At 34.8% G+C, this 12,629-nt stretch overlaps 1 protein-coding gene across 9 annotated transcripts in view; it reads right to left on the bottom strand.

Annotated features, from left to right (window-relative positions):
* SOX6 (SRY-box transcription factor 6) overlaps positions 1 to 12,629 on the bottom strand; it is a 595,827-nt gene that overhangs the window by 481,468 nt on the left and 101,730 nt on the right. For all 9 annotated transcript variants that reach the window (XM_032426940.1, XM_032426941.1, XM_032426931.1 and 6 more), the window contains exon 2: positions 9,493 to 9,564. The gene's annotated coding sequence lies outside the window, so the exon portion shown is untranslated. The remainder of the gene's footprint in view (positions 1 to 9,492; positions 9,565 to 12,629) is intronic.

Below are 12,629 nucleotides of genomic sequence, written 5' to 3'. Positions count from 1 at the left end.
AAAAAAAAAAGAATATTCTAAATAAAATGAACCCCTGCTGGTGTTCTAGAGTGGAAAGAGATGTGTTCTGAAGTCAAATGGACTGTGTTTGAATCCCACCTCTGCCTTTTTCTTCCTTACATTCCTTCCTCCTTCCTTCCTTTATCTTTATTTTTTGTTCAGTTGTTCACGCATTCAACAAATATCTACTGGGAAATTACTGTGTCAGGCACCGTGATAGAAACTGGGTATACAGGTTTGAACAAAGTAATCATAGTCTCAGCCCCAACAGAACTTTTAATCTAGTGAAGAAAATAGACATTAAATAAATACAAATGTATGATATTTATTAATCATTTTAAAGTGCTTTGAAAGCAAAAAATAAATCAGAATTTAGCGAAAATAACTGGGGACTTGGAAGCGGGAGGAAACGATCTTTTAAGATTATTGGAAGGATTAAAAATAACAACATAAAAGTGCCTTGCACAATGCCCAAAACATACAGGTGCTCAACACAAGCAACAGCTGCTTTTTGTTAACTTCTCTGTGCCAAATATAGACCCACTCCTCTCCTGCCACAGACACTGGGAAGTGTTAGAGCGCTGGTCTGGCCAGCAATGTTGTGGGAGAGTGGCAGCCTGTTCCCTCTTAAACAGTTCAGATTGCTGCACAGCTTGTTGTTCTATCAGTTTTCTATATAATCATAATCTTAACCAATCCACAACTTTGTTTCAGGTATATCTGGGTTTCATTTCCTGCTTAGTATCCTTGAGATCACTTATAAATTTTATCCTATTGGTTACATGGGATATTTAACCCTCAGTCAAACTAATTCTCAAGAAACAACCAACATCAAAAACTGAGACGAATTCATTCTATGTGGAAGACTTGCTTGAAAAACACAACTAAGGACTGCCTTCAAGGTTGTAAGTATATGGCTGAATAGAATATTTCATTGTAGGAAGTCTTTTGAAAACTTAAAAATTATCTTTTTTGACCATGATTAATCCTCTATCTTGTTCTTAGAAAGCAAACATTCAACAAACCTTAAAATTTGACAAATCCTAATTCAGGTTTAGTATGCTGCTAGATCAATAAAGATTATCACTTCTTTCCCATTATCTTAACTTTATCACCTCACAACAGTAAAACTAATTCCAACAGTTTTCCAGTCTCTTTGATTGTACAAAATGAACAAGAGTACCCTTAGTTCATATAAGAAACTTAATAGGGATTCTTCAGTCCTTAATCAAAAAGGTGACCCTGCATACAATTTAATGGACATGCATTAGGTGCTGTCTTAAAACTTTGCAAGCAGCATACAGGCTAATTGAAAACTATCTCTAAATGAAAGAAAGAAAGGACAAAAGGGAAGGAAGGAAGGAAGGAAATATTCATTACATTAAAAGTCACTTTACAGAAATGTGATTCCAAAAAACTTCCTAACCTCTAAGACTAAAAACATCATATAACATATTTGAAACCTAATTCACATGATTCTTTGTTCTAGAAGATACAAGGATGTTTCTTGGTAATAGTTACAATGAGACATTTCTAAAGATCTCCCATATAAAATTTTAGAGTGTGATACATATATGATTATTTTCATATATATCAATCTTTCCCCAAATAAAGCAAAATTATTGTCATTGGTTTTTCTACCAAGGGGGTACCCATTTCCCTAAATTCCTACAGCTGTTCTTAAAATTAACTGAATTGAAATCAATAAAATTAAACAAATTAGAGGGGAAAACGATAGAACTCTTTTTAAGTTACTACTGTCATCCAAATAAGTATTTCCACATCTTAAATAACAATCCTCAAACCCATTTTATGATTTTACAAAAATCTCCTATTTCAGTAATCTTGTTTCATTAATTTCTCTCCCTTTTGTCTCCTCTGTTCAATTACTGCAGTGAAACTGGAGGGACAGGTATTTCTTCCATTTATTCAACCACATCTTCTCAAAAAGCTCCAGGTGCTCAAAGTTTTCTTATATTCAGCTCTCTTATTTACACCCACATTTTTCAGGCCTTACTTTGTCAGCCTTCCCCCAGATATTGCCTTTCAATTCCTATCTGTTCCATGACTGCGAGTCCAGGGAAAAACTCCCTGTAACTAGTCACAAAATCAATAGTGCCTTCTACAAATGGCCACTACCAGAAAGCCCAGAATGTTTCCATCCCTTAAGCCTGTCAACTATTCATTAAGTATGTACTTCCTACTATATCAAATATCAAATTATGTGTGACCAATCTCACCTCAAAATAACCCATTCTAGCTGGTGATGCTATATGTATGTAGTCATGGAAGAAAATAATATTTATAGAAGGAATATATATATATATATATCTGTATTCTGCACTTTGTTAAATGAAACTCAGAACACTAGTGGCAGGGCGCCTGGGTGGCTCAGTTGGTTAAGCCACTGCCTTCGGCTCAGGTCATGATCCTGGAGTCCCAGGATCAAGTCCCGCATCGGGCTCCCTGCTCAGCAGGGAGTCTGCTTCTCCCTCTGACCCTCCCCCTCTCATGTGCTCTCTCTCTCAAATAAATAAATAAAATCTTTAAAAAAAAAAAAAAAAAAGAACACTAGTGGCAATAACTAAAATCAAGCCATAGGCTTATCAGCCTGCCATAGCTTTCAGGAAAAAAAAAAAGAACCTATATTCCACCTAATGTAGGCAGCTATGGGGGTGCAGACTTAGATTTCAATAATGTTATTGCTTAATTATCTATTATGCCTGGGTCAAAAAGGGAAAAATTATAATTAACTGTCAAATATACCTTTTTGTTGTGCTTGTATGTTCCAAAGATATAAAAGAGCCCAAAGGTGAAATAAAAATAGAAAATCTGCTTTTATTAATGAACTCATTCACTTAAGTTTATATGAGACTGTATGAGCTGAAAAGAGTTAAGTCCAGTACAGTTTGTATCCAAAGAAAACTCCACCCACATAAACTCTCTAGCAACATATCAAGTTTTAAGCCCTTAGGTTAGAAACCATCTTTTCTTCTCTTATAAGCACTGTGCCAAGCCCTTAGTGCTAAGCAAATAATAATAATAAAAACCATTACATCATGTGGACAAACTTTTTTGACTGATTAAACATTAAGGATCGGTCTCTTTTGCCAGTCATCTATGGAAGGTGATGCTTTGGAAATTAATCTTTTTACACTATAACTGCCTTGCATCTTTGAAATACTCCAATAAGATATATGTAGGTGCTATATATATATATATCAGAGAGAGAGGTGGGGGAAGGAGGAAGGGAGAGAACGCAGAAAATATTTTTATCTTTACTAGCAATATTTAACTCACATTTTCATGTTTGGAGCTGGTAAAAATTTGGTGAAATGATAAGCATTTATATCCATACTCCAAGATGACATGAAATATGTACTTCAGATAAGACTATATGCTGAGAGTGATGTGTAGAGACAAGTATACAACAAAATGAACTAGATTTTGTTGATTATTCAATCTTTATAAACTGAATCGCTACTAAATTATTTCTTTCTAAATGCTTGAGCAAATCAGTGGCTTAACTGTTAACTGAAGTATAGACATTATATAACATATATTATATATATGTTCTATATTACATATATATTATAATTATTGATCATTATATGATAAAATAATGGTTAACTGTGCATAATTACTGCATTTATTGACATTCCCTCACGACCTTAATCTGAGACCACCACCCAGTTCAAATTATGGCTTTATTTCCCCTTCTCTATATACATTTAATTCCTTTAAATATTAATGAAAGTTACATAAGAATACTGGAAGATGATTAAGCCTATCTTCTTGGTTAAAAACAAGTTCAGAAAACAGCTTCTTGGGGAAATATTCAAATTTATTAGCTGCTCTTAGCAAACTGCCCTCAAGCCCCACATTGTTTCCAATCTCAAGAAGAATTTCTCCAATGGGCACTGAATCACTTTAATGTTGACTCTTGTGCTGCTCTACTCCACCTTCAAATGTAGCCAGTAAATTCAGCTTTACTACAGTACTATAAAAATGTGAAAGAACCATAATAGCATCTAAAAAAGAGCTGTTGGCGCTGTATTAGTTTAGAGAAAACCCTAAACTGAATACTAATGCAAAATTTAATGATAGTTTGCCTAGTTGCCAAAAGAGTTACAATAATTATTTTGCCATAATGTGTAAGTTATCTTGAAGGCCTCTGAGAATATTACTGTATGAGATTCAGAATAAGTCCCCAAAGTGTCATTGTTCTCATGGGTTTTTTCCCAGTAGAAATAAAGCATCAACATACTACCTTCACTGTAATGCTGTCCTCTGATTAGAGGATTGCCTTATAAGTGAAGAAACATTATAAAGAGATCACTTTGCATCCTTAAAGTCAGTTTCTCTGATTGATATCCAACATGGATCTACCTCACATCAAATTCCACTTAACAGTGAATATCATGATTATAAGGTTCCGGTAAAACATTTAAACAGAATCAATAGTTTTCCTTCCCTTTTCTTTTATAACCACGACCAAATTTTTAGAGTTGAAAAGTAAACCAAGATCAAATTTAGACATGTTGTTTGAAATTAGCAAAGATGAAACACTTCACTGCCAGACAAAAGCCCTGATTTTAAGAGTAGATTTTTGCCTTCCCTGAAATGCCTAGCTCAGGCAGTGTATTTTTATGCCTGCAGATATTGGCATGTTTCACATTTGAGATTATGACACACCAACTTATTTTGAAATTTTTTAAATCTTCCACTGCGCATGTTTCAAGTGCTTCATGACTATCACTGATAATTGAGCAATTAACTTGGAATTACCAAATGTGCTGTGATGGCACAGTATGGAGTAAGCGACATGACAGAATAAAGAACAGAGGAACTTAGCACAGTGAATAAAAGTAATAAAGGGTAAAATAGGCCATCAACCTAATAATAATACTGAGTAAGTTTTAATGGTCCCAGGTCTCAGTGGTTTAATGGTGCCAGTAAAACGGTTTAATGAAACAAGTCCAGAGTATTACAAACTTTTTAGAGCAGTTTGTTCTGGCTCTACTAAAAGGAAGCTTCTTTCTAACTGGCATTGTGTAATACTCAGAGATTGGTCCAAAAAGTAAGTGTGGGAGTTTCATTAGACAACAAGCACAAAACAATTAGGTTAAAAATCCTGACAGGCAAATTCTTAAGAAATACAAGCTTGCAAAAAATAGATGGAAGATCTTCTTTTTGTAAGAGAGACAAAGCAAAAACTCTAGGGCTAAAGATGACCTCAAGAAGTCATCCAGCTATTGTGAACATATTTGCAAATCAAAAATTAAGATACATGGCTTGACATCAAGAGGGAAGGATAAATCCAGCTATATTAGGAAAAATAGAATGCCTCTTCACTGTTCATCCCATCAAGGTCTCTAATACTGGGCTTTTCTGGCTAAAACCATAGCGTGACTGTGAAAAGTAGCTTTTTAGTGCTTAAATATAGCCAGTGAAGCAAATTCCATAAACCTAAATCCTACCTTATTTCAGCGGCAGGCCATCTTAAAGGTTTGCAAGAAAAACCAACAATTTAGAAAGAGATTCAAACTACAGCAAATAAAGGACACTATTAAAAACATTTTTTTCCTCAAAATTCCATCAATATTGCTCCAAAACACCGCGAGGAGATTAAAATAGGCCAGGCTGTCCTTTCAGGTATAAATAAATTAGAAACAGAAAGTGAAGAGAGCAGAAAGAACAAGTATCTAAGGGCACTAGTATATAAAATTTAAAAGCTTCAAATGTAATGGATATACACACTCAGATTAGTGAACTGCTTTCAATTAAAGTAGATTTCTGGCCACAGTTCACAAATGTACAGTAGCTGTGTGTATTAATGTAGATACTTCAAATGTCAGTATATCTCTAATTAACATGAGCACACAACTGTAAAACTGAGAAGGCACAATTTTAAATTCCTCACATTCCCAGCATTAATGCTTTCATGGGGCAGCTCCCGTTGTCATGGAAAATGGCATTCAAGCCCTATTTGTGGATTTTCACAGCTCATCTTTTTTATTTACCTGCTCTATGTCAAGATTAGCCTAGAATAATATTTTTTAAAGATAATGCACTTAGACCTACTTGTCCTGAAAATCACAGGCATTCTCACTGAGGGAGCTTTGGTCTGGGTTATGCTCAGTTTGAAACAGATTTCTTTCCTTTTAAAATACCACAAAGAGATGAATTTGTGATTTTTTGTTTGTTTCCTGAAAATCTACGCAATTCAAAAAATTTCAGCTGAAGCAGGACGTATAGCAGTTTTGGAATAGGGGGATAGGAAAATGTCAGGGAGGAGCAAATGATCCAGGAACATGAGGAAATGAATTGGTAGAAGGTACTCTACAATCTACTCCCTGACTTACTCTACCTCAACTTTCCAAAAATATTTGTACAGCCACCAAATGGAGACTGAGATGGTGATCAAAAACAACAAAAGAAAAAGAGCTAAAATTCTCTCTGTGACAGGATAGCTTGGTTTTATGGAAAGAGCACTGAATTTATACCATGAATCCCTATATTTGAGTCCTGCTACTCTGCAAAGATAAGGATAATTCCTATTCACCTAACAGTTTTTATAAAACTCAGCCAATTTAATGTCTGTAAAAGCAAGTGTTATACCAAATTAAGATACTCTTATTATTGCCTCAAGCATGGGGCTAAGCAATAATCACTTCTTGTGCCAGAGAATAAAATACTTCTGTATCTTTTCAGGGAAAAGGTTGTCATTCAAGACCATGAACAGAGGCAGAATTTTATAAAAGTAAATTCATTATCAAATTATTTAAAAGGCCTGGGTAACCTGAAAAAGCAGGGTATTTAAAGACCTACCTCTGTTTTGTTTCTTTTTTTTTTTTTTTAACCAATAATTTATTGCCCTGGTAAAATTGAATGGTCAGAATTATATAATTATTTTTAAATTAGAGATAAAAAATTAAATGTGAGATGTTAACATGCAAAACAAGGTCTTCTTATACAATGCCTACTTTTGAAAAAGACAAGAGTAGTTTTATTTTTTAAAGAGGAAAAAAAATGGAATAAGATGCTTTCAGCTTCTGAGAAGATAACCATTTTCCTTCACAGTGTTTTCCTCTCCTGACACAGGTAGTTGATGTGAGGAGGTAAGATTCCAGTCAGTTCTCACACACCCTTGGTGTGGCCCATTCATTATGGATGTGCAAAACAATATCCCACCTTCCTTATCTCACAGACTGGCTTCTGCACACCTTACTAAGAAACCTTCCCATGGCCATGAGGTATAACTTTCTGCCTTAGATCATGTAGCAAATAAGCAGTTCCAGGATGGAAATTAAAGTTCCTAAAAGAAGCCATTGTCACTGATCCTATTTGCTTGTTCTTAGGCCAAACTAGATAAATATTTCCATTGCTTTAGCTGCCTCATCATTCAGTGTAAGTGGTGGACAGTTTCTGCAATAATTGAAAGGAATGGGAACTCAAGCATTCTGGATGCCATGTTAATTTTATCTGACTTATCTTAGTCATAGAATCCTGCTATGGTCCTTTAATAAGAAGGTTCCACAGTTAGAAGATGGCCCTAACAAAGCTTGAGACCACTAAATTTAGGAACGACAAAGTCCATTCCCTAAACTAACATGGAAATTCTTAAGACTGAAAAACAATTACCTTGGGCCTAAATGATTAGCATGACTTCTGCCTACGTGATCAGACAAAACTGACTAAAAGATTATTTTTTTTTATGTTGAACTCCAGAAATAACCGTATGAAAACTATAGCCACATGAAAACTATAGCCACAGATTCCCTTCTTCGAATTTTAGTCTCCCTCTTTGTTAGATCGCTAGAAAAAATCTCAGCTAATTGGATCCCCTCCATTCAAAGCTAGCCTATGTATGTCTGGTGGAGGGGGAACACAAAGGAGGAGTAAAGAAATCAGAAAAGAGGGCCTTTGGGTAATGAGAAATGTAAACTATATTTTGATGCTTTAATAAAAGCCATCTTGGTTGAATTGCCAGTAATTATCTTGTATTTGTCATTTTAAAAATGTAGTCATCCTAAAAACTTACTAAAGTAAATGACTGAATGATATGAAAGAAGAGAGAAAGGAGGTAAAAGAAAGGATACAGCAACTAAGATAAGATTTGAACAACTCAAAATTGTTTCCTTTTACTCAGATTTCTAATAGGATAAGCTCAACTCCTTGGAATTATCCTTTTTCATGAGAGCCCTTCAAAGATACTTTACATTTCTTTCTCCATCTTCTTCAGCTCCTAATCCCCACTATGATACCTTGCACAAATTAAAAGCTTACATTTAATCCAAAGGAGCTATGCAGTTTAATATTTTGTGTTTTACATAAGAATTAAGTCTTCAAATAATAAAATGTGAATTGATAGTTCCATAAAAATAATGTACTCATTCATAAAGCATTAAATATATACAAAATGTATTAAACTATATTAAACATTCACATCTATTTTTTAAGTTGATTCAAAATGCTTGTCCCAATCAATGCTACTACTAAAAGAAAGATAAAGCTGGTTTTAAATAAATATTCACTGTGCTCTGCTTAAATACTGAATAACTTAAACTCGAATTTATAATGTTGGGTTTTTTTAAATACTTTTCCTGGAAGTATGTCCTCTAAAACTCCCTTGTAGGAGTACACTAACAGAGGACAATTTTCCTCTGTCTTTGTTGCTATGAAATGTATATGAGCTCCTTAGATTCCAACAATATACACATATAAATATATTTTAAACTCAAGTTACTTAAATATGGCCTTATATGTACACAGACATTTTTAATACCTGCCTCATACTCTAAACTACTTCTATATTAATAAATATATATCAATTTAAAGTACTATAATTGATCATTCAAGTTCATTCCATTTTTTTCTTGAAATTTGCCTTTTCTGAGAAAAAAGTATCTTTGTTCTCCCAAATATCATTTAAAATTTAATAGTGTTTTGGGGATGGTGAAGAAAGCAGGAATACCCCCCATTTGGATACACATTATACATTCACTAAATAAGCCTTTGGCTCCTTAGTACATAATCTCCTCATGTGCTGACAGCTCTTTGAATTCTGTATCATCTCATGTCTTTTCTATGTGCACAGGCACATAGTACTTTTCAAGTCCAGACAACCAGAAGACTGTAAGAAGTTACCAGGGTAAATTATTCATGTGTATATAGACTAGCCCCTTTAAGGTAATTCATTCCTATAATTGAGCCCCATCTTCAAAAAGTAAGATATTTATTCTTCCAGCTTATTGTAACGGGCCCCGCCATTGTGTTATTTCACTGGAAATCACAATAAACTGGGGCTTTTTTCACCAGCTGGTACTATTTCTATAGTCCTCTTAAGAAAGCACTTACAAAAACCTAATAACACTTAAAGTAACAGAAAAAATAATAAAAATTCACACACAAAAGGAACTAAGAACTTGTTTATAAACTGTAACTATTTCATTATGCAATGAGAAAAGTAATAAATAAACCAATACTTACAAATACGGACAAAAAATCAGCCCCAGCACCCAGAAATCACTGGTAAATTGCCTTTGAATTCATGAAAGTGACCTGAAAGTTAGACAGAAAATGAAATTTAAAAATATAAGTAAATTGCATTTATATGTTTTATTAAAGGAGTATATACATTATGTCTACAAATTATACTAGTTTTAACTCAGGCAGTTGTCCCCATCTATTCTAACAGCTTTTTCCAAGATAATAATAACCAAAAGAGACAATTATTCCACTCTTCTACCTCTAGGAATACATCTCTGTCCATTATGGTTTTTAAAAAAAAAAGTCAGTAGTAAAGTAGGTGTTTAAAGTATCAATAAGTAAAAACAAAAGGAAGAAAACAATTTTTAAGGGAATAGAGGCTTACAAGTTACATTTAAAAAACAAGTTTAATTTATGTCTGCAAGTTAAAATGAATGCACTTCACAGAAAATATCTTGGATATATCCAACAGGAATATCTTACAGGTAGAATAAAAATGAAAAGATGCACTTTTTGTCCTGTTGAAGGTATGGAACACATTTAGACACTCAGGCTATATGCAATGCATTCTGTATAAGGCACAATTCAATCCAAAATTCTTTTGCTTGCACACACTTTAGTTCTGGCTGAACAGGTAACAGATGCAACTCAAACACACAGAGCTAGCCTTGTAAAAAGTTTTAACTAGCACAATGAGTCACTTTATGCCTCTAAATATCTATGGTTTCCTCTCTCCAGAACCCCCATGCATTAGAAGGTAGTTTGGTAGTTTATTTTTATTGTTTGGTCTAAATACAGCACATTTTTAGTTCCATGAAAACAAAGAAACTTTGTTGCAAAGGCCATATTCTTTCCAAAATGTGAGAATGGCTATGAGTAGTGTTCAACTTAAAATAATAATGGAGCTTGAGTTCCTAATTTAGGTCAGAAACTTTCCTAGACTTAGAGATTAGTTTTATTCAATCCACATTTTTTAAATATAGCTAGTAAACATCTAGGTTAATTAACTAACCTGGCTAGTTAGCTAACTAGATTTAAATAAAATTCATTCTGGAAAAAATGAATCTTGATCAACATCATTTGTAGGAAACACTATTTCCAACGTTATATTTACATAGCGCAAATGAATTAGGCATCTGAAATTGAGATATGAAATAAATATCTAACTCAGCCCTTCCCCAGCTCCTATAATATGCTTTTGCCTAAGTGGCCCAGATAATTTTCCAGTCAGGAATTTTTTTAAAAACATTTTATTTATTTATTTGACAGAGAGACACAGTGAGAGAGGGAACACAAGCAGGGGAAGTGGGAGAGGGAGAAGCAGGCTTCCCACTGAGCAGGGAGCCTGATGCGGGGCTCGATCCCAGGATCCTGGGATCATGACCTGAGCTGAAGGCAGATGCTTAATGACTGAGCCACCCAGGTACCCCTCCAGTCAGGATTTATAGACAATAAAGTCCTGGGCATTTGGACAGTTTTATGTATTGATGGTTAATACACCTATTAGGTTTCTTCACTAGACCTCCTTCTCTCTTCTTTTTTTTTTGAAGATTTTATTTATTTATTTGACAGAGAGAGATACAGCGAGAGAGGAAACACAAGCAGGGGGAGTGGGAGAAGGAGAAGCAGGCTTTCCACGGAGCAGGGAGCCCGATGTGGGGCTCGATCCCAGGACTCTGGGATCATGACCTGAGCCGAAGGCAAAGGCTTAATGACTGAGCCACCCAGGCGCCCCTAGACCTCCTTCTCTTTGTAAAGAATGGTGCCTCGGGCCTACTTCACTCCAGTTTCACCAGTTTCCAACAATTCTATGATGCCTACTTCCATGGATGCAAGAAGTACAGAAGAGTCTAGCCAGGGAAGGTAGCTCTGAATTTATTTTTGGTATAACACCCTTTCTTCCTCACAGCTTTCTGATGTTTTCAGATCCAAGAGAACAATTTTATCTGGGACACTACATAACACTATGTGGACACACTCTGTGTACTATTGAAAGCCAGCAAAGAATACTTGTTCTGATATAAGCTATTCTTTTTTTTTTTTTTATTTGAGACAGAATGAGAGAGAGAGAGAGCACATGAGAGGGGGGAGGGTCAGAGGGAGAAGCAGGCTCCCTGCCGCAGGGAGCCCGATGCGGGACTCGATCCAGGGACTCCAGGATCATGACCTGAGCCGAAGGCAGTCGCTTAACCAACTGAGCCACCCAGGCGCCCTTTTTTTTTTTTTTGATATAAGCTATTCTTACATTTTATCCTGTCCTGAGTTGTAAATTATAATTTGAAGTTATCCACAATTAAATCTATAGCAAAATGCTATATATCCAAAAGCATAAACTCTGGGAGAATCCAATACTTACATATTATAAAAATAATCACACCTTGTCTTTCTGGCAACTATTCCTTTAAAGGCATGAATTGGAATTATGCAAAATACACAATATATCCCATTCCTTCATTTGCATTTAAATGATGGGGGATAAAATAAAATGCATCCAAAAATATTGTGGCTGACATATATCTCATTTTGTCAATCATTGGACTCTTTAGGAGTTAAGATCTCTAATTCTGGAAATACTTGAAATTTGGAACAAATCAGATTCTAGACATTCAGGGCAAATAATATTCTAATATACATCAATATGAAGTCAATAATTCTCATTTGTCATATCAATGCAGTCTTACTACATATGTTAAAAGCAACTCTGAATCTCATTATCAACTGTCTTACACTATTGGTGAATTTCGGAACAAACAATTTAAAAAGCATAAGCTTCACACAATAGCCAAACTCTGGAAAGAGCCTAGATGTCCATCGACAGATGAATGGATAAAGAAGATGTGGTGTATATATATATATACATAATGGAATATTATGCAGCTATCAAAAAATGAAATCTTGCCATTTGCAACGACATGGATGGAACTAGAGGGTATTATGCTAAGCGAAATAAGTCAATCAGAGAAAGACAATTATCATATGATCTCACTGATACGTGGAATTTGAGAAACAAGGCAGAGGATCATAGGGGAAAAGAGGAAAAAATGAAACAAGACAAAACCAGAGAGGAAGACAAACCATAAGAGACTCAATCTCAGGAAACAAACAGGGTTGCTAGAGTGGAGCGGGGTGGGAGAGAT

Source organism: Phoca vitulina, unplaced genomic scaffold (assembly GCF_004348235.1).
Source record: "Phoca vitulina isolate PV1807 unplaced genomic scaffold, GSC_HSeal_1.0 scaffold36, whole genome shotgun sequence".
Taxonomy (NCBI): Eukaryota; Metazoa; Chordata; class Mammalia; order Carnivora; family Phocidae; genus Phoca; species Phoca vitulina.
This window is presented reverse-complemented; position numbering and strand designations above follow the sequence as displayed.